Source organism: Protopterus annectens, chromosome 1.part2, assembly GCF_019279795.1.
Source record: "Protopterus annectens isolate FY-2018-M chromosome 1.part2, PAN1.0, whole genome shotgun sequence".
Classification (NCBI taxonomy): Eukaryota; Metazoa; Chordata; order Ceratodontiformes; family Protopteridae; genus Protopterus; species Protopterus annectens.
This window is the reverse complement of record NC_056727.1, coordinates 698,353,905-698,377,549: the sequence shown is the minus strand read 5'-3', so window position 1 is coordinate 698,377,549 and position 23,645 is coordinate 698,353,905. Positions and strand designations below refer to the sequence as shown.

At 42.6% G+C, this 23,645-nt stretch overlaps 1 protein-coding gene and 1 long non-coding RNA gene across 2 annotated transcripts in view; both read left to right on the top strand.

Moving 5' to 3' along the window:
* LOC122790858 overlaps nt 1-23,645 on the top strand; it is a 1,163,840-nt gene that overhangs the window by 638,713 nt on the left and 501,482 nt on the right. The window lies entirely within an intron of this gene.
* The window catches only part of LOC122790863, an 80,813-nt gene that overhangs the window by 53,543 nt on the left and 3,625 nt on the right, over nt 1-23,645 (top strand). The window lies entirely within an intron of this gene.

The window sequence follows — 23,645 nt, the reverse complement described above, 5'->3', positions numbered from 1 at the left end:
ATAAAAAAATAGTTGATTAACAGCAGTCTTTCTGAACTCACACATTATCCGAATACTCTTAATTTCTGTTTAGCACTCTGCATTTGTTCCTCCTCTTCTGTGAGATTCCTCTCATTCTGCAGTAATTTAACCTTAATTAGCCTCTCTGAATAATTTACTTCTTAACCATATATCCATCTTATTTCTGCCCTGTTTTTTAAACTCCATTTTCATTTTATCCCACTCACTAGTTATTACTTCTGAAGACATTTCTATAGGCCCTAATAACCTTCATATAATTTCAATCAATTCTGTAAATTTCTCTCTCTTTAACAGGTAGTCAGGGAAGCCTAATTTTTACTTAATCACCCTGCTTTTTATTGATGCATGATCTGGAATAGTTATTGGGTGTGTCCCCAAGCTTTCAATTAAATGTACATGTTCCTGTGAAAAATAATTTCTAGTTTTGATCCCGTTACTTTATTTTGTAGAGTACGCAAGTTTTACCAGAGTTCCTACTACTGAGTTCACGCCTTCTATGCCAAATATTTTCATAAATGTCTTCAGACATTTACCCTCTGTTAAATTTTCTCTTCTAGGTCCTCTTGATGCATCCTCAGTATTGCAAATCAAGATCCAGTCCCCATCTATAAGTAGTAATTTCTGCTGATAGCTGATTTTCTCCCAATTTATTTAAGCTCCATAATAGTTTTGGATAGAATATAAATGTATATAAGCAAAATGTACCTCCCTTGCTAGTAGCCCCTTACTACTACAAATTTAACATGGTCTTTTTTCCTTTATCATTGTTGGAGCCCCTCCAGCAGTCAGTATTACTCCATTTTCCTTTGTACGTGATATTCTGCTGAATATCTATCCTGAATTCCTTTGTCAAATCCACTTATTTCTTTCTAAATGTGTCTCCTGCAGCACTGATATTTGTGCTCTGCATTTTTAATTCAATAGTCTTTCCTTTTAGTGTATACCTTTAAGGTCATTTACATTCCAAGATGCTGTGGCCAAAGTAGCTATTACGATAAGAAGCCTCTGTTCCCACTTCCACATAAGTTTTTTGAATATTTATTTCCAACTCTTGCATACAGATGAGAAGAAATGACTGTATAAAAGATGATCTCCATTTGAACATGTCTGATTTCTCAAGACTTTTTTTCTTTAATGAAAACCCTCAAACAAAATACCAAATACACGTATGTCTCTTAACTTAGAACAAATGCACAAAACTATGTACATTTTTAACAAATTAAGTTTAACCCTCCAGATAGAACAGTTTCACAAAATCGACAGCTGCACCCTCAGGCATAAACTAATCTAAAATTAAGGTAACCCATGCTAAAGCACATGTTACAGCCTGTGTTCTGACTGTTGATGTCTTATTTTCTTACCTCCATTCTCCTCCCAGATGTGAAAAAAAACAGCTTTCAGAAAACATTAACTTTTAGCCCTAATAAAAAGTGCTCTGGCTACCTTTAAATACAATTTAATTATGTACTGCTATGTTAAATGCATTAAAGTATTAAGGCTGCTAGGGAGGCTTATGTCTGTTCACGTCTTATAATGTCAGCTTTTATCAGTGTGACCTGGTGTGACAGAGTAGTCCAACCAGACGTTTGTAGCTAAAAGCGGTTTATCGTCTATTTAAAAAAAGACTGTAAAAAGTTGAGTGCTTTTATTCCTACATTTCAAGGAACATCCAACAGAATCTTGTAGCACATAATTTCTTGTCTTTAAATTCAATTCAAACAAGTAATTGATTTCCTTAAAGTGATAAGGTGCTCATAATACAAGTGCACCACTTCACACAAATGAAAAATCGCAATATAACAATTGAAGCTGTTCATTCCGTTGTTTAGAAGTCAAACTCAACACTTTGCAAACTAATTTAGTCAGTTCTAGAAGCAAAAAAGTTTGTAATTTAATTAGGGAGCATTTTTAGAATAGAAAGAACTTTATTGGCAGATGTTACTTGATGCTTCTTGCTTTCCAGGTCTAAATGAATAAATTAGTATTAGCACTGATTTAACTTTAAGAGCTGACATTATAAACTTTTTTTTTTGTTTTTAGACATGACTATATTCGTTTGCAAAGTACTGAGTTTGTTTTCTAAACAATAGAATCAATAGCTTCAAGTAATTATATTGTGATTTTCATTTGTGTGAAGTATACTTGTATTAATATCTTGTCACTTTAATTAAATCAGTTACTTGTTTGAATTGGATCATTTAAAGACAGGAAATTATTACAAGATTCTGATAAAGTATCTTCAAACATTTGAAACAAAAGTTCTTTTTTTAACCGTCTGTTTAATATACTGTAAACTTTTCATAATTTCAGTTTTTTTACTGAACTGCTTGTATCTTTTAAATTTTGCATTTCCCTTGGCAAATAATGCTCAGAACTCTGCATCTGCAGACAGCTAGTTTGAATGTGAAAGTTGGCAATGAGAAAACCACTAACAACTTGCATATGCATAAAAGAATCCTTGTACATTTCACTCTGAACAGAATGTACAGAATTTCTCCTGGGCCTTCAGCTGCAGACTTCTGAGAGCATTTGCTAATGGTAAAAATGAGCCAATATCTTTGCAGATGAAAGAAACTTAGCAATTTTCGTGGCTTTCATCATTTTTTAGATTTCAACCCTGTTTACTTAAAAAAAAAAAAAAAAAAAAAATGTTTATAGCTTAATACAATGAATTAATTTAGACACCAACCCTTGTAAAAACAGAGAAATTATATTGGTTCTAAATATAATTGATAGTTTTTTACACCACCCCACCAGCCCAAGATCCCAGCCTTAAATTAACTTTTCTTTTCAGCCTTTTTTCCCTCTTGTATTGTAAAACCTATACTTATTGCAAATTAAAAATGGTACTTGTTTACTTAAATATCTTAGACACACGGTCACTAAATCCAACTCCCCCTCCCCAACATTTAAAATACCTTGCTTTACAATATGCAGTTAATATGATCTGTATTCTATGAAAACTAGTAACAAAAATTGTTTTACTTGGTTACTTTTTCCCTTTAATTTGGGGGTATATGATTTATAGTCTACCCACAAGTAGTCACCAAAAGTCCAGTCTTTTCTCAGCCTTGTTTGCAAAGTCATATTTCACAAATGTGGCTGATTTATTATTTCATGTTTATTCATTAATTTCAGCATTGCTGTTTTTTCGTGGTTATGTCCATCTCCCAACACTAGACTGTGGTTGGAGTCCAAAGTACTCCTGATTCTGCTGGTCAATTTTTGTATTTTTTTTTTTGTCAAGCATCTTCCTTTGGGAAAAGGTTTCACTTTCAAAATCTAGTCTCCCTATACGCTTTGTCAGAAGAATGAAAAGCAGAGTCCCCTTTTGCTTGCTGGCTGAAGTTTTGTTGGATAAAATTTATTTCCTTCATAGCCTGTTCTGCAACAAAAAAAATTTTTGATCCTCCAGGAAGAATACTCTGAAGACAGATACAGCAGTTTGAACATCACACCTGCCTCTCGAGATTTCTTGATTGCTTGTATAAGTTTGCTTCTCTGACTGGTGTACATTGAATGTGTTATGCTGTCTCCAATTTTAATGCTTTTCTGTTCTGGCACACTTATCACGATCAGCTGTTTTTGCTGGTACGATTGTATCTTTACTAACATTGATCTTAACTGCTTTCTCAGGTTTGGAGCATACATTTTAAATGCCCTTTCATTTAATAAATTCTGCTGTGGAGCCAGATATTATTGTTTTTTTTTTTACAGCCTAGAAACAAAGAATGGAAAATTAAAATTAAGAGTCTAGAAAAGAAAGCCTGCATGTATTGGCTTAGTTTTTTTCACAGAAGGTTTACTGGTTGGTGCAAAGGGCAAGGCTTTTTTTGTTACCACTGAAATGTCATTTTTACTGAAGGTATGTTTAGATACATTAACATGTTTACCTATATTAGTTTGATAAGACTTCCAACTCCTGAATTTAAGTGACAGAATGTTGCTGTCTTTCTGCTGTGGCATTTCTTGTATGGTCTGATGCACCTTTCTTTTGTAGTATTCATGAACTGTGGTGGCTTTTAAGTACTTTTCAGAGTCAAATTTTGAAAGTTCGGCTTTTAACTGGATGAAAAGAGCATTAGAGTTTGGGATGTATTGCAGATTATTTTAGTGGTTGTGAATGCATTTATTACTGCCAGCAGAATTGATATCTGATAGACTGTGTTACTATTAATGGGCTGCACTTTTAGTTGAACATTTTTTCTTTGACCATTTAGAAGTCTTCCATGCATTATTATACTTATCACTAACATTTTTGTTTCAGTAAGCATCTGTTCAAAAATGTTGATAGCCTCTCTCACTAATATATTCCTTTTTGTGATTGCTACAAACAAAAAGTTAATGAGTCTACTCTACATTTGCTCTGTTAAATGCCATAGAGTTTTCATTATACTCAAAATGTATAATCATCATCAGATATTCACTGCTGAATCATAAATTTACATCTAACCATTCTTTATGCATTTCAGAGTACAGGCTTTGATGACCATTAATAACATTACCACCATTGTCCAAATGTGTACTTTAGACCTTATCCTTTGGCACTGCAGTCTTTTTAAAATTTATCTTCTATTCCATTGATAGAATAAAATAAAAAAAGTCCTTCACACCATACATATCCAGAATATAAGTCATGTATTTGCAGAAAATGGAATTGTAGGTTTGCTTGTTACGTGTATATTAGGTGCATGTAAGAAAACCTTTTTTTTACCAGTTTTTTTTTATTGCATTTACTGCTTTAACAGTTTTCTGTAAGGAGGAGGGGGGTCCAAAGATGGTTTAATTTCCAGACTTTGACATGCCTTCCTCGCAATGCTTTACTTTTATAATAAGCGATACTGTGCAAGAATGGAGTCAAGGTATCCTTTCACTTCACTCCCATAGATTCTCTTGAAGCTTATAGCTCCCTTGTAGATGAGATAGGCATAGCTTTCTTTTTCTCTCTCTTGGTCATGGTAGGGTAGGTTCTTCAGTAACTAAGCAAGCTAGCTAACTGGATTGCAGTTTCTGGTGTACTCCACTATGAGTTTGTTTTAAAAAAAAAATTTGGACAAGGTATACTTTACTATTATCCTTGCCATTTTGTCAGTTAGAACAATTTGTGTTTTAGGTCCACATTTTAGTGCTTTCACAGTTTCAGGATGTTATAATCTGGGTTTCCAATATGAAGTTAAAAAAGTTAAAGGAGGGGCCACATGATCGATAACTTGGTATTCTTTCTACATGTATTGACTACCAGAAAGGAGAAGAGAAATATAGTAGTTATGTGAGATAATCATCATAACAGTAAGATGGTTGATTTCATTTCTTTCTCAGTGTTGCTTCTTTCAAGCCTTCCTCTAGTTTTGTTCCTTTTTGTAGCTAGCCATTAGTTTTACTGGTGTTACATTATTGCATGATCATAGGGTCATGGGAAGTTACTAGGCTATTGGCCCCGAGGCCCTTAAGCCTAGCCAAGAATTTACCCCATGTTCCGATAAGTCAGCACCCTATGCCCCTGTCCAGCAGAGTCTCAGGTGGAATCCCAGGTGTGTATTTTCTGTTCCCCGTCCAGTTATCCAGGTTCCACTTAATGGTTAATGAGGTACTCTGATGTGGAGAGGGAGTCTATTCCACAGAAAGTGGAGTCTCTGGGACACAAATCTGTCCTGCTAACAAGTCCTATTAATGTCGCAGACCAGTTAGAGGTTGCACTTGCAGGAAACTCTAGTGGACTTGACTTGCATTACCATCAAGGCAGGGTCTGAGATTGCATCGTCTACCAGACAGAGATTACCTCTAAGTAGTCTGTATGAGACTGAGTAGAGGGACAGGGCTTTTGTCGGATAGATGTTTGAGGCCCTGAATTCTCCTGGTGAGGGAACCTCTGTGGTCTGAATAGATGCTGCATGTGCTTTGCGAGGTACATGCTGAAAGGGGTGCTGTGCTTAATAGGCCTTATAAAGGAAGAATACAGGGATATTTTGTCGACCTTGTCCCTTGATGAGATACCTTTCATAATGAGGTGAGCCATGTAGAAAGCCTCTGTACAACGGAGGAGGTGTGGTGATCAAAAGTCAGTTTGCTATCAACTTGAGTGCCCAAGTCTCTCACGACTGATTGCATGCTTAAGACCTTGTTATTAATGTGATCATTTGTGGGGATTATCACTCTTCCCAAAGGGATGATGCATTTTTTGGCATTCAGTTTGAGGCCATGTTTCTGGCACCATTGATTTGTTTGGATGAGACCCTCTTGGAGGATGTCCACATCACTTGGGGAATTGATGACTGCACCCAGCTTGCATTCATCTGTAAACTTGGTCAGCCATAACCCACTGGTTTTGGCTTGCACCTCAGAAATGGATATCCCAAACAACAGAGGATCCAAGACCAATCCCTGGGGTACACTGCTCGTTATCTGTGTATTGCTTGAGGTGTTTTTCCTTATTTTGATTAGGTGGATTCTGTTAATGAGCCAGTTTGCTACCCATCTGTTAACACATGGATTGATGCCTAGTTGAGAGAGTTTATTATGGCCAAGTGAGAAATAGTATCGAAGGCTTTGGCCAGGGCAAGGTAGTCTGTGTGCACAGTCTTCCCCTCATCCATGGCTTTGGTGACTGTCTCAAAGAAGTCCAAGTTTAAAAGGCATGACTTCCCCTTGGCGAAACCAAACTATGTGGGATCGAATGTTTGGAGGTTGCCAATGTCCTTGTTACTAAGGTCCATGATCCGTTCCATGGCCTTTCAGGTCAGGTTACTTTGGCTGATGGGTCTGTAATTTCCTGTATCGGACGCTCCACCTTTGTGCATAGGGATGACAGTGGCTGTGCTCTACTCGACTGGGACAAAGCTGGTAGTCAGGATTTTGTTTGAATTACACTTAGAACCAGCTTTAAATCAAAAAAACAAACGTAATTAAACGGCCAAACAATCATTCAATAATAATTAAATCACACTTCCAATTGCACTCTCTATTGATCCCAAAAGGCACCAAAGTACCATATTTTGAAATGAAAAGCGTTTCCCTTCTTAAAAGTTTTTCTCTTAAGCTGGTGCACTCAAACATACCTCAACTTTTTCCAGCGCACAACCCCTAAGAGTTTCAGGGTTGGAGTGATGAAAAGACATAAAATGGCCCCAAGGGGGCTATCCAGTTTTTTCTTATATTCCTAATATGTTCTTGAAGATGCACCCTAAAACTCCTAGAAGTCTCCCCAATATAGTACAAATTGCATTCACATTTTAAAGCGTAAATAATACCTTCGTTCTTGCATGTATATTCACCACTAGTCATAAACCTAGAACCATTAATATATGGTGAAGTGTCAACCAGTTTACAAATAGAGCATTTACGACAAGGTTTTGTTCCCCTACCAACTACAACATTCCTGCTTATACTGACATCTGGTGGAACAATATGGTTATGAACAACGATGTCAGACAAATTTCTAGCTCTTTTATAAGAGATGTTAACATGGAGAACACTTCCCTTAAATCTCTGACCCATAAAACCATAGGCCAAAATTGCCGAACTTTCTTGACCAGTAATTCTGTAATTATATTTAATATGGTCACAAATTACATTTTTGTCTCTTCTTTTTTATTTTGTAAAATCTGTGGATAGATGGTCCTATAATTAGACATATTTTTAGTCTGGTCTACTTTAGATACACAAAAACGCAATCTGTCTAATGCTTATGAGCGAATAATCATAACACTGGAAATGGTATTTTGGGATTGCACTACAGTGAAGAGTGGGATATTTGCCCTTTCCTCACTGTAGTGCGACCTCTGAGTAGGAATATATATTTAGTGGGGGGTGGGGGTGGAGGGCACAGTCCCCCCCACAATACAAATTTTGAAGTTATGATTATTAGCTCAATTGAGCGTTCGACAGATTGTGTTTTTGTGCATGTGACACAGATCCTTTTAGTCCTCTTATCCCAACCACTTAAAATAATTATTCCCATTTCTAAGTGGTATTAATATTGTTCCCATATCTCATTTTTGATTTTTTTGCTTAGTCTGTCACAATATTGATGTCATAACCTCTCTTAATGAACATCTGTTCAGCCTCCAATATTTCCTTATCAAATAAACAGTCAGTACTACAATACCTATTAATTCTCAAAAATTCATTGTAAGGTAGTACAGAAATGAAATGATGGGGATGGCAACTATTCCCATACAAAAATAAATTTTTGATCAAATTTTCTGTGTATATACCAGTCCCCAGACCAGCCAGCTGAATGTCAAGGAAACTGACCCTGGAGCCCAGCTGCACTCCATCAAACTGAAGATCCATATTAGATTGTAAATCATTAACAAAATAGCTATGCATCCTTATTTGTCCTTTTACACAAGAACATCAAATCTGTAAATTTAAAGTGTACAACCACCTCAGATCTATAGAAATAATGGGGATAGGTATATTCTTAAAATTTGCATACATGGGGGCAAACTCTGCTCCCATGCCTGTACCTTGCAGTTGCTGAAAAATGTCCCCATTGAATGTAAAGAAATTATTCTTTATGCAGAAAAGAACCAGGTCCATTAGGAAGTGAGATAGCTTGTATGGCTACATTGTGTCTTATAGTGTAGAGACTTGACGTCCATACAAAGCCAGTACATGGTATCATTCCAAGTAATGACCTTAATTTTATCCAGAAAGTCCTGGCGATCTCTAATATAAGATGAGGTGCTCAAAACATATTTTTTTCAGATATTCACGTAACAGAATAGAAACATTTTTCAAAAAAATATTTTTCTGCGGAGACAATTGGCCGGCCACTCAAATTATCAGTGCCCTTCTGTGTTTTAGGTAGACAATAAAACACTGTTACGTTTGTGTTATCAACGTTAAGCTTTTTTCCAGGTCACTAGCCTTAATCTAAAGCCTTTTCTAAGTAACAGTTGATATTCATTGATAGCTTTATAATATCTAGGTGTCACATTTCTCATACACTTCATTTCTAAGATGGACATAACATGCATCCAGGTACTGAGTGTAATACATAATCACAATTTGGTTTCCCTTGTCAGATGGCTTTACCACCAGACTTCTGTTCTTGCAAAATTAAGAGAAGGTCAGCCACTGTTCCTTACTTAAATCATAACAAATGTTTGATGTATTATTCCTACATTTCCAGTGTAACTGTTCAACCTCAAAATTCAAAGTAGAAATGTAGCTTTGAATATTATTAATAGAGAGGAACATAATGACTCTTCACATGAATTGTGCTAGTATTCAAATGACTATAAACATTAACAACAAAATCATCACGTTCTTCCTGAAAAAAACAGGAGTAAAAAGAACCATCAGAACTCTCATATCAAATGATCCACCTATCATATTTTTTTAAATAATCAGACAAATGTAACTTTCTATTGAGCAGAAATATTTCGGTCTTAAGCGTGTGTAGTCTAGGTAAGGCTGTAGGCATAAATTTAAGTACTAAATCCAATACAGGTAATACATCAGAGACTTCACATTTAGATAAATTAAGAACCAGATAGTCATTCAAGGAGTTGCACCTGTTAATTCCATCGTTTTCTCTTCCCATTCTGGCCCCTCGAGTTTCTTCCATAATTCTTGGATTGTCCCCCATCATTGCGGCCATGTTTTTGTTGTTGTGGAATTTAATATTGCTATTGCTCTGAAAGCATTTATTCATGTCTGCAGGATCTTGGGCTTGTTGCAGAGCTGGAAATCGCTCTGTTTCGCCATCACCCCCAAAATTAGCTTCTGCTGCTTGTGATATAGCAAAGGACAACAGAGCTGACAGTGGAAGTGTTACTATAACCTTTGGCCTTCCCACGACTGGAAAGAAGCTGTTATTTTTGTGTTTCCAAAGAAACGCCTTATCCAGGTTATAGTCTTTTATGTCTCAATTTTTACACACTTCCGCTCCACCACCTTTATTTTTTTTTTAGTTGCAAGTCCACATATGTAGAATTCACCTCTCGAAGCATTTCATCCAGGTTAACAGAGGATAGATGTTTCTGAAGTTCCCCACTCACCAATAATCTTTCTTCAGCTGTCATTTTTTTAAGGTGGTCCCTCTCTATTAGGATCCGAACCCATTCAGTAGAACATTGGTGAGCGGCTGCAATCCACCTTTTACAAAAGGTGATATCATCGGGGATGTTCTTCGTGTTTCACTGTTGCAGTCATCACATTTGGGTCATCTGCCTGCAGGTAGTCCTCAGCCGGCCTGAATACCAGAGTCTTCAGATTTCTGGGTCTGATGCTATCGCTTCTTACATGACATCAAGTAGTTACGGGTATAAAATATGGAGCTGATGCCATTAAATCAGTCTTTCTTGCCATGCGGTGCCCGAAGCAGAAGCAGTTTGCAAGTGCCAGTCGGCAGACTCCTGAAATTTTCGTTTTCGAGTTTGACCCGATGTCTAAAAAAATTAAGTACCCCATTAGTGATCTCTTTTTCTTGCTATAACCGATGTCAGAAAAAATTGACAATTGTCTTGCCTGTGGAAAGCAAATACCTCCTAGAGATTTTCATTCTTACTTCATCACCTGTTTAGACCCAGACTACGACGTCCCTCGCTGTCAGTTTTGTGCTTTGTTCAACGCCTGAAGTATTAGTCATCGGGCTATTTTTGCAGCTAAATACTTTCGTTCTCTATCTCCATACTCCAAAATGGCTTCGTTAAGCCATCCGACTACCTATCTTCTGAAAAAATGTAAGGATAGACAGACCACATAGATCCAAAACTGTCTACGCTTCCGTAAAGCTAGTCGCCAGTCCGTCTGCACTCAGTGAGGTGCTTTCGCAGCCCCTGATACCCGCTACTACAGATTCTCACAGGCCTTTACTGAGACCCATTTGGAGTCTGGTATGTCACGAGATTCTTCGACTATGGAACCTGCAGATGTTATGTGATCCTATCTCGCCTACATTCTGTACTGATGGGTTCCGACTCGGCACGCTATACTATTGAGCGAAGTCTCTAATTGGCTGAGCTATTCTATATCTCAGGATGCACCACCACTACTTCCCCAGATCTCGTTTGCCTCTTGATAGCATTAGACGTGGTCTCGACTTGGCCGGGCTAAGTACTCTTTACTGACAAGTTTTCTGTCAGAATTTCTCTAATTTTTCACCCAAAAGCTGTTTTAACAGCTACTTATCTCTTGAGTGTTTTTTGTGAGGAAAGTTGTGTGAATTCGTAGCGTTAGGTTCCCGCCTTTACTGGTAGGGGTTTTCTCGCGCTCTAGTTCAGGCTTTTTGTGTTCAAATTGTTAAACTTTTTGTGTGGTACTTATTTCCCTAACATCTAGGTCGCGTTTTAGTTAGAGGGGCCTTGCCCTCGCGCTCTGTCAGAGCGTTATCATTTTACTTGTGTGTCTGTTTCGGAGTTTTATAGGTTGAATCCTGTTTAAGTTAGAGGGATTTGGCTCTCTGAGGGCTTAGTTTTTGTCCCTAGTTGGGTTTTGGTGTCTCTCTAGTGATGTCGAAAGAGCATAGACCTTTGGGTTTTAAAAAATGTACCAAGTGTGGGTACAAGATGTCTATAACGGATGATCACTTGCTGTGTGTTAATTGCTTAGGGCCTAAGCACCTTCAAGAGTCGTGTAGTGTATGCCACGCTTTTTCTTCTCGTGTCCTCCAAGAGAGGAAAAACAAATTGATATTGAAAGGGATGATCTCCCCTTCCTTTGAGGAGGCTTTATCTTCTTCCCCCTCTCCTTCCAGGAAGAAGTCTTCGGCTCCGACCAGTCCGTCGGAGCCGACAGCAAAGAAATCAAGGCAGGCTTCTCCGTCGGCTCCACGGACTTCGGAGCCAAGGTCGGAACGGTCTGCCTCGGTGCCTCCAGCCTCGACTCCTCTGTCTTCGGAGCCGAGCGCTCGAGCATCGAGAGGTGTGTCACCTTCTTCGGCTCCAATGGTTTCGGAGCCGAGAAAGGTCACACACTCAGACTCTTCTACCTCGGCGCCGAAGTCCCCGTCTGCTCCGAGGGAAATTGCTGTACTGGTGGAATCTCCCTCTGCGCAGATACTGCTTGAGACTATTCGGAGCCGGTCCCCCAGTCTTTCGGAGCCGGTGGAGAAGTCAACTCGGGCCCCATCGGTCTCTTCTCGGTCCTCGAGGATGTCCGATTCGGATATTGACAGGATGCTTCAAAGGCTGTTTCAGTCTCCAGTGTTCCAAAAGTTAGTCTCGGCTCCAGCCCAGTCTGCTCCGGAGCCGATTGTCCACCCTGTTGTCTTGGTTCCTCCTCCAACAGCCTCGGCACCGTTGGAGTCGATGCTGGTGGAGCCGGTGGAGGTTTTCGTGTCGGCTCCGACCCTTACTCAAACCCCGACCTTCTGATCTGAGTTCGGTACACGGACCTCCTTGGTCGGCCCCAGGGGTGACGCTTCGGGTCCGATGCGTTCGGTTCCGAGCCTCCCTCTCGGTGTGTCTGCTGCGGGAGTGCCTTCTACCGTTGTGGCCTCGGGGGTCGGACCTTCCCAGGCCTCGGGGGGGGGGGGTCCGGCCTTCAGAGCCTTGAGGAGTGCTTTAGCCAAATCTTCCTTGGCTACCTCCACCATCTCTCCAACACCTTCCCTTGGCATGGAGACTTGTTCCTTTGTTGTCCCCCTTTCTCAAGACAGCAGAGCCCTGGGGCCTGAGGTCACCCCCATTGGGGATTCCTCCCTTCCTGGGGGTCCTTCTGAGGCTTCTTCGGAGGAACCTCCCAGGAAGAGACAGTGTAAGAGGAAGCACGTCGACTTGCCTGATGAGTCTCTCACCTCGGACACCGACCTCGATGATGCGGAGGGGTCCCCCATGTCGTCCTCGGATGATGTCTCCTTTGTGGACATCTTAGAAATTCTCAAGCAACGAGGCAACTGGCAGTCCAAACCCCCTTCCGCTGAGGAGTCTGTCTTCCTCAAGGCCTTCGGGGCTCAGCCTTCTGCCTCCTGGGTGTCTCCGCCCTTTGAGCTCCTGAATTTGATCTCTCTAAGGGCGTGGGAGCACCCGGATTCTGTGGAACCAATGCCAGCTCGCCCGAATAAATTTCTGTCAGCCCCCCCCTGAAATGGAATTCTTATCTAAAGGTGTGGCCGTAGATGCCCTGGTGGTGGCATCTGCTACCCAGCAAGATGTGGCAGAGGCTTTGACCACCGTCCATCCTCCTAATAAAGAGTCCAGGAGTATGGATCGGTACGGGAAGCACACCCTTACTTCAGCAGCCTTTACTTTAAGGTCTCTGAATTACCTGGCGCACTTCACCAGACTTCAGAGGGATCTGGTCAAGGAGCTTTCAGATACCCTCTCTGGTAACCTACCTGAGCAGTTGGCCCAGACGGTTAGCTCTCAGTTGGCTACCCTGTCATCAATATCTGGTCAAGGAGCTTTCAGATACCCTCTCTGGTAACCTACCTGAGCAGTTGGCCCAGACGGTTAGCTCTCAGTTGGCTACCCTGTCATCAATATCGAACTCGTCTATGAGGCTCATTTCATATGCGGCCGAAGAGGCGAGTAGAGTGGCGAGTACAGGTGTTGCTCTACGGAGACAAGCCTGGCTCCGCCTGTGTCATTTTGCGGAGGCCTTCAAGTCTTCTTTTGCCGACGCTCCCTTTGATGAGTCCTCCTTGTTTGGACCCAAGGTAAAGGACACCTTGACCCGCTGTGAACAAGAGGGTAAGACCTTGACTGCCGTAGGGGCACGGTTTTCCACTCCCTTCCGGCCTTATCCCAAGGCTAGAAGAGGGGGGGAAATGTGGTTCCGCAAATCTCAGAAGACTTACCCCTCACAGCAGGATGATCCCCCTTCTAGAGGCAGAGGAGGGGGAAATTTTTCAGGAAGGCGCCGTCCCAGAGGCGGCAGAGGCCCCCGCAACACTGGAGACCGCGAGTCCTTTCGTGGCTCCTCAACCTTCCAACATCCCTGAAGGATTGCCCGACTGCGCCGCTCCAGAGCCAGTCGGGGTCGCCGAGGCACCTAAAGGCCTGGGAGAATATCACTCAGGACCGATGGTGCTCCGGATCATTGCCGGAGGTTACAACATACCCTTTTCTGAGCCCCCCCCCCCCCCACTATCCCGAAAAATCCCGGACCCACCACCCAGTCAACGGGATCTCGCAGCCATTGAAATTTCAAAGCTGCTTCAAAAAGGAGTCATCCAACCGGTCCCCGAAGACCAGACCGGATTAGGGACTGACTCAAGATTATTTTTGGTGCCAAAAAAGACCGGGGACATGAGGCCCATCTTGGATCTCAGCAAGCTCAACCGTTCTGTCAAGAAGTCCAAGTTCCGGATGGTCACCTTACAATCCATTCTCCCGCTGCTGGAGAAAGGTGTTTGGATGTGCTCCATAGATCTCAAGGACGCCTATTATCACATCCTGATAGATCAGGCATCCAGGAGACACTTGCGCTTCAGCCTGGGAGACGGTCATTTCCAGTTCTGTGCTTTGCCCTTTGGTCTCACCACAGCCCCAGGGTGTTCACCAAATGTTTGGCGGTGACTGCTCACCTGAGGAGTCTAGGATTCCAGGTGTTTCCATACCTAGACGACTGGCTCCTAACTGCCACCTCCAGGCGTCTACTCTTACAAAACCTAGCAGCCACTATTTCTCTAGGCAACTCCCTAGGAATCAACTTCAATTGGTCAAAGTCGGTGTTGCTGCCATCTCAGCGCATACGGTTTATCGGAGTAGAGATAGACTCAAAGCAAATGCGGGTCTATCTTCCTACAGAGAGGATAGAAACATTACAATCTCAAGTCCGAGCATTGCTCCCCAAATGCTGAGCCCCAGCAAGGATGGTCCTACAACTGTTGGGTTCCATGTCGGCTACCGTTCTCCTAGTTCCCTTAGCAAGATTGCATATGAGGATTCTCCAGTGGCTCCTGTCAGTCCAGTGGTCATATCAGGATCTCCCTCTGTCACCTCATTATAATCACGGAGACGTGCAAACAGGACCTCCGTTGGTGGCTTCTTTCCTCCAACCTGGATCAGGGGCGACCCTTCGTTCCTGCACCTCCAGTGGCCACTTTGACTATGGACGCCTCCCAGACGGGGTGGGGGGGACATTACCTGGGCAGGTCAGTCCAAGGCAAGTGGCACCCCGACAAGAGTTCCCTACACATCAATATACTGGAAATGAGGGCGGTGCTTCTATCGCTATGAGCACTACACAGTTACCTCCCCCAGGGCATGATTGCCGTTCAGTCCAACTTGTCAGTAGTCTGGTACCTGAACAAGCAGGGAGGGACCAGGTCGTATCCCCTTTGCAGAGAGGCCATGAAGGTATGGGATTGGGCTATTGCAACCAACCGTTTCTTGGTAGCAACACACATTCCGGGGAGATCCAATGTGATAGCCGACAGACTGAGCAGAACTATTCTCTACCCGCACGAGTGGTCTCTGAACGACAGAGTGGCAACTCAGATCTTCAGAAGATGGGGAACTCCTTGTTGCGACCTCTTTGCAACTCCCCTCAACACGAAATGTCTACAGTTCTTCTCTCTCACCCCAGTTCCGGGGGGGGTTTCCCAAGGACGCCCTAGTCCAACCTTGGCCCACCGGCCTACTGTACGCCTTTCCACCGGTTCCCCTTCTTCCCAGGGTGATCCAGAAGGCGGTTCACTTGCAGTGCAAGATGATTTTAGTTGCCACATACTGGCCTCGTCAAGTCTGGCTGCCCTTTCTTCGGAAATACGCACTGGACGGTCCATGGTTCCTGGACCAGGTGCCAGATCTCTTGATCCACCAGTCGGGACAGCTTCATCAGTCCCTTCACTCATTGAGGTTAACAGCTTGGCTCCTCCACTTCCGACTATAGTCGGGAACCAGGTTTTGGACTCTAAGTCATACATATCTTGTCCTCGGCCCACAAGAATTTGACTAAGAAGATGTATAACCGTAAATGGAAGAGATTTGCCGTTTGGGCCCAACTCCGGGGATTAGATCCTATTACTACTCCGGTGTCTGAAGTTTTGAAATTTTTGGCTTCCTTATTCAATCAAGGTTCTTCGGTCTCTACCATTAAGGTTCAATTAGCAGCTATTTCTAATTTTCATGAAAGTATAGACCCACCTTTGATGAGCAATAAGTTGTGTAAAGCCTTCATGAAAGGTGCTGGGCTGCTACGACCTCCGATTTCTCATCCCGCTCCTCCGTGGGATCTTAATTTCGTATTAGGTGCTTTGACCTCTTCCCCCTTCGAACCGGCAGCAACTTGTGACTTGAAATTTCTTTCTTGGAAGACTGCCTTTTTGGTGGCAATTACATCAGCCAGAAGAGTTTCGGAACTTCAAGCCCTATGTGTCAAACCACCGTACCTGGTTTTTCACAAAGATAGAGTATCCCTCAGGCCTAATCCATCCTTTGTTCCCAAAGTTTGTTCTAGTTTTTGTCTTCAACAGTCATTGGAACTCCCAGTTTTCTTCCCCAACTATTCAGAGTGGAATATATCTTCCATTCATTGGATGTTCATAGGCAATTGCGTTTCTACTTGGATAGGACGCACCAAACACGGAAAACTGATCAGTTTGTGTCCTTTTCGGACAATAAATTGGGCAAAGCCGTCACGAAGGTCACTATTGCCAAGTGGATCAGAGACTGTATCACTCATACTTATTTTCTTTCTAATAGAGAGCTTACAACCACTGTGAAAGCTCATTCTACAAGGGCTATGGCTACTTCGACAGCCTTTCATTCCAAGCTTGCCATTAGTGACATTTGTGCTGTGGCTACCTGGTCTTCTCCTCGCACCTTTATTTCTCATTACAAATTGGATGTGTCATCTCGGGGGCGAGCTTCCTTCGGTTCCACAGTTCTCAGGAGTGTTTTCCAGTGAGCCACCCAGGAATCAGGTGCTAGGGACGCTGTCCCATCAGTACAGAATGTAGGCGAGTTAGGATCACATAACATCTTTTAGTTATGTACTTACCATAACTTTAGATGTTTGGGATCCATCTCGCCTACATTCCTAATAACCCACCCTCCTTCCCCCTGCCTTGGAGATCAGAAGAGACCGGACGGTTCAGTTTAGCCGTTTCATCTTGAAACACCTGGCAATGTTATTTCAACTGTCTATGACTGTGCATGTGTGCGGACAAACAAGATCTGGGGAAGTAGTGGTGGTGCATCCTGGGATATAGAATAGCTCAGCCAATTAGAGACTTCGCTCTATAGTATAGCGTGCAGAGTCAGAGCCGAGGATCGGCTCCGAACCCATCAGTACAGAATGTAGGCGAGATGGATCCCAAACATCTAAAGTTATGGTAAGTACATAACTAAAAGATGTCTACCTTGGATGGGTCCGGAGCCGCTGTGCAGGCACTGGCTTCTGAGGGTGTGTATTCAGGCCTACAGACTTTCATATTAAACCGACTGCATCGTTTCCAACTAGGAGTACTGAATTCCTCAGGCCTAAAACTCGCACTACGCCTAGAAAACCGACAACCAAACCGCTTTGCCTCAAAAACAAATGCTCAGAGTGGCTGAAGACCTTATTACCTTAATTAGGGGAAGCCAGCCTTCCACCTCTGAGACCTAGAACTGATTCTTCTGATCAGGAATCTGATATCTCTGCTCCTTCTGATTTGCCAGAATTTGCCGTTATCTAGTTGAGGATTCTAATGCAGAGGATTCCATTTCCTCGGTTTCCCCTCCAGAAGATTTTTCTTTTGGTGAAACCTTGCATACCCTTAGGGAGCATTTCTGCTGGGAAAGCCAAGACTATTGAGTACAAAAAGAGACTTGGGGGATTTTTACTCCTGCCTCAACACAGGCCTCTAGCTGTCCCCCTTGTTCTGGCTATTATAGATGGTCTTCTTGGAATCTAACCTTACCCCAGACACGCTACATCTAGCTCCCAGAAAACCTGACTGGTACTACAGAGTACCCAGCTCTCTCAAGTTCCTCTTCAAGAATCCTACTGCAGATCCAGAGACCATTTCTCAAGGACCAAAAGGCATCAAGGCTACTGCTGCCAAAAATCCTACCCCTTCTGATAGAGATTCTAGAGCCTGACAGATGGGGTAAGAAGGTATACACTTCTGCTACTTTGGCCGTTAGGGCTTTAAATTGCCAGTTTCATATGTTGAAGTATCAGCAGCATATTATGGGACTACTTACAGAAAATGATGATGATTCCTGACTCTGCTGAACACAAAGACTTTGTAGTATTTAATGCATTCTGCAGAACAAGTTTGTAAACATACTTTGGTTTTGATGCTTTTGAAGCATCTTGCAGGGTTGCTGTCACTAGGTCTGTCTTTAGAAGGCATGCTTGGCTTAAGGAACAACACTTGCCAGATCATGTTAAAGCTAAATTACTGGATGCAGCCTTAAACCAAGATGGCCTTTTTGGCAACAAAGCAGAGGAAGTTCTCAAAAGGATGGAGGAAAAAGCTAAATCTGTGCAAACTGTTAAAGATTTTCTACAAGTACAGCCTCCCAGATTCAGTAGGCATTGGCCTTCAAAGAACTGGTCCTTTCCAGTCCTTCTCGGTCCAAACCCAGGAACAGCAGACCACCAAGACTTCCGTCTCAGGTTATGCACAGATCTAAGCAGTGGGGGGGCTCCCACTTCCAAAGCAGGGAGTAGTAAGCCACCCCCTATGGAAAAATGGCACAATGACTTACCCTTAGCCCTTCCAAACCCTGCTCAACTACCCGCTCCCTTAAGAGGAAAGCTCGCCTTGCATGCAAAAACCTGTGAACTCATTACCCAGGACAAATGGGTTTTGAACATAGTTTCCCGAGGATACAGATTCCACTTCCACACACTTACCAACCCCAAATGGTTGGCCAGACTTCCCCTGTGTGTGGAGGCCCAACAGCAGGTTCTCTCTCTTCAGTGTCATGGCTATTCAACCTGTCCCAGCAGAACTAAGGTGACAAGGTTTTTATTAAAGACTTTTTTCTGGTACCCAGAAAAGAAAACTCCTGGCGTCCTATCCTGCACCCCTGTATTCTCAACACGTTTCTGGTGGTTCCAAAATTCAAAATGCTAACTCAACAACTTCTTCCTATGTTAGCCAAGGATGCCTGGCTGGCAACCCTAGACTTAAAAGGAAGCTTACCTGCACATCCCAATAACAGAATACTGCAGACGGTGCCTACTTTTCAGGGTGGACTCCATGCACTTTCAGTTCTCTGCATTTCCCTTTGGCTTATCTACCATGCCCAGGGGTGTACAGTGTCTAGCTCCAGCCATTTCATTCTGCAGGCAGAGAAATATGTAAATTTACTCATACCTGGATGATTGTCTGATTCAGGCAGAAAGCCAGGATTTGCTATTACAACACCTGACATTTGTAAAGAAACTTCTAACCTAACTGGGGTACACCATCAACGAAAAGAAATCTCACCTAGTACCCTGCCGATAGATTGTATTCCTGGGAGCAAGCTTGAACACAACTTCCCAGATGGCATTCCTCACTACGGAGAAACAAGTTTGTCAACCTACTTCAAACTATTAGCCACAAAAACACAGCTATCTGCAAGGAAAATACTGCAAGCTCTGGGGTTCATGGCCTGTTGCATTCTGCTAATTTCATATGCAAGACTGTATATGAGGAAACTCCAGTGGTATCTAAAAAGTATATGGTGTCAACATTCACAGGACCTGAAAACAATGATTCCCATCATTCCTTGTCAAAGGACAGAGGTCCTTTGGTGGGCAGAGACCTGCTACCACATCAAGGGGCTCACTTTCAATCTACCCCCCTGCTGCCCAAACCCTAACAGACGCATCAGACTATGCATGGGGGGCAGTGCATTCAGGGCAAATGGAACCCGAGACAGATGCACCTGGATATCAATCAGAAAGAAATGTTAGCTGTACAGAATGCTCGGACATCCTTCAAAGAACTTATTCTTCCAGGACAACTAGTGGTAAAGACAGACAACACCACAATTATGTGGTACATAAACAAGCAGGGAGGAACCCACTCCTATCCTCTCTGCAGACTAGCCATGGGTCTGTGTAACACAGTCTTGAGCTACCAAGTGAACCTACAAGCTCAATTTCTGCCAGGCAAATTAAATTCACTGGCAGACTACTTAAGCAGACATTTCATGGACCTACATGAATGGAAACTAGAACCCAAAATATTCAACCTCTTGAGTAACAAATGGGGCACCCCGGAGGTATACCTGTTTGCCTCCCCTCAGAACTACCAATTGAACAAATTCTGCACCAGAACTCCTCGCACTCAAGTTTGGAAAATGGATGCCCTGTCCTTTACCTGGGAAAAGCCTCTCTGTTTAGGCCTTCCCCCTCTGCCTCTCCTCTCAAAGATTCTATTAAAGATCAAACAGGACAAGGCAAGAACAATACTGATTGCACCAGCCTGGCCATGCCAGCACTGGTACCCCCTCTTGTGCAGTCTGACACTGCTGCACCCATGGCACTTGCCTCAGACCCCTTTCCTGCTGTCCCAGCAGGCGGGCCAGATTCTGCTCCCTCAGCTTCAAACCCTGAACCTTGCAGCCTGGCTAATTCCATGAGCTCTCCTCTAGCATCCCTCAGTAAGCAGGTTTGGGATGTCATTCTGGAGGCAAGAAGGCCTAGCACCAGAAAATCCTGTGCTGAAAAGTGGAAAAGATACTGTTCCTGGTGCCAGGCTCAGGGGATGGGCACAGCGGTGCCCAGCTTACCTCATTCTACAGTACTTAACAGAAATGCCCCACAAGGGCCCATCTTTATCAGCAGTTAAGATTCATGCCTCTGCCATTTCAGCACATTATAATACTGAGCCCACCGCTCTTCTCTCGTACCTTGCTAAAACAATTCCTTAGAGGCGCCAAATATTTAAGCCCCCCCCCCCAAAAAAGAGCTCCCACTCCAGCCTGGGACCTTAACTTTGTTTGGAACCCCCCCCCCCTTTCAGCCAGCTGCAACAGCAGAGTTGAAATTCCTTTCTTGGAAAACAGCCTTACTTCTAGCCATCACTTCAGCAGGAAGTGTCTGAATTACAGGCCCTCATGGAAGTGGAACCCTTCATTATCTTCCATGCGGACAGGGTTTCCCTCAGGACTAATCCTTCCTTTATGCCCAAGGTGGTGTCTAGTGTGGCCCTAAACCAGTCCATTCATTTGCCTACTTTTTTCCCTAATTCACAAAACAAAGGGGAATGGATACTGCACTCTCTGGACGTGCACAGACAACTTAGATTCTATTTGGACAGGACTAAGCCTCTTAGAAAATCTGACCAGCTGCTGGTTGACTTTGCTGCAGGGGCAGAGGGAAGGCCATTTCAAAGCAAACCATTTCCTAATGGATAGCCCAATTGCATTCTTTTCTGCTACAAGCACCATGGAAATCCTATCCCACAGGGGATAAGATCACATTCCACTAGGGCTGCATCTACCTCTATGGCATTTCTCAGAGGAGTCCCTACCAGGGACATCCTGGAAGCTGCTACCTGGAGCTCTGTACACTCCTTCACCAAGCATTACCACCTGCCTATCATTTCTAAATCCAGAGCTGGATTTGCCACAGCAGTCTTGCTCTAATGCCCTTTAACTACCTCCTCCCTTCCTTAGCTTTGGGAATGAACCCAAATGTGAGGACTGTAAGTGAAACATGAAGAACATAGTACAGTTGCATACACTTGCCATAAATGTAAATGTTTGAGTGTATTCACTGTTGCAGTCCTGGTTACTTTCCCTCCAGCCCCCTGACTTCTCTTAGCTCTACCTTTCCTTCTTCTTTGATATATATATATATATATATATTTTTTTTTCATGTGTATTTGCTTTTTGATGGGGGAGGGTGTGTACCATACCATATAATTGCTTCCTATTGTGGGGGCACCTGACATCTGGAGCAAGAAAAACTGATGTAATGGCATCTGTTGCATGTTACCCCCTGACATCAAGGGAGAAGCGACAGCATCTGACGCAGAAATCTGAAGAGACTGGTATTCAGGCCGACTGAGGACTACCTGCAGGCAGATAATCCATATGTGATGACTGCAACTGGAATACATTCTAACATCTACATATATGGTAAGTGTACACAACTGTACTTTCTCCTTATCAAAAGATGCATTTGGCGTTCTAAAAGCCCTCAAGCCCCTCTGAGTAATATTTAGTTCCATATAATGTTGGAGGCACACAATATTCATATGGGTGCTAGTTTCTTTATACAACAGTGTCTGCAATTTATCTTGTAAATTGCATACCTCTACTGAAAGGGAGACCATACTGGAGGAACCAACTGTTTGAAAAGGATTTGTAAAGCGTCGATTTCTCCCTTCTGCAATGATCCCACACATTTGCAGAGGACACAGCACCCACAGATTTATTGCCAGCAAAGATTTTACCGTTAGTAGTAGCCACATCATTAGTTCTGGAGCCTCTCTCTTTATGCTGTAAAACACACTGCTCAATCTATCTTTGTGTGCCATCAATCAAGTCATCTCTAAACACACGAGGTATGTTGTTGGTAGGATCCATAGCCATAAAGAATAGAAAATACCACAAAACACAAGCAAAACACTGAATAAAAAAAACAACAGAAGGCCACAGGTATTCAGAGTTTAATAAAATCCTTAGCGCCTCAGCCAGCAAGCATTCCAAGAGTGAAATTATTACACTTACAACCTGCTTTACATAATCAGAAAACATAATTAACAATCAATCATTCAATAAAAACTAAATCACATACTTCCAATTGCACTCTCTATTGAGCTCAAAAGGCTCCAAAGTACCGTATTTTAAAATGAAAAGTGTTTACTTAAGTTTTTCTTTTAAGCTGGTGCACTCCCCTAAACATACCTCAACCTTTTCCAGCACACAACCCATAAGAGATTCAGGGTTAGAGTGATGAAAAGACATAAAATGGCCCCAAGGGGGCTATCCAATTTTTATTTCTTATATCCCTAATACGTTCTTGAAGGCGCAGCCCAACACTCCTAGAAGTCTCCCCACTATAGTACAAATTATATGTACATGTTAAAGCGGAAGTAATATCTTCGGTCTTGCACGTATATTTACCACGAGCTGTAAATGTAGAACCATTAATATATGGGAAAAAAAATCAACCAATTGTTTACAAATAGAGCATTTACTACAAGGTTTTGTTCCCCTACCAGCTACAACATTCCTGCTTCTACTGACATCTGGTGGAACAAATTTCTAGCTCTTTTATAAGAGATGTTCACATGGCTAGAGAACACTTCCCTCAAATCTCATATTTATGAATATTTATTAAGCCTGGCAGTGTCACAGGATTCATAAGATCATAATGTTGCCCAGCAGTTTGAAGTGCTGAATTTATTAGCAGTTTAGAGAATTTCTCCCAGGGCTGTCTGGACCCCCAGGAAGCATTGAAAGTTGGATTGTTATTTTTGAAATGCCTGAAGTGGGACATTTTTTGTAGAAAAGTGAGACTTTGCAGGAAAGAAATATATACCCATGGCTAGTGCAAAGAACAGAACTTCACTTTACTTAGGAAATGTTTTTCTTGTCTTAGTCTGACATTTGCCATTTTTTTCTGCAGGGCACAGTTGCCCAATTGAGGGACTGTCCCTCGCGAAAAGGGACAGGTGACTACCCTAGTTGAAAGTAGTGTCTAGTAAAGCGCATGGTGCTCCTTTAAGCCCTCTTTCAATTTGACACAGAGAACGGGAAAGATTGCTGTTATTTTATTCTTAATCTGTA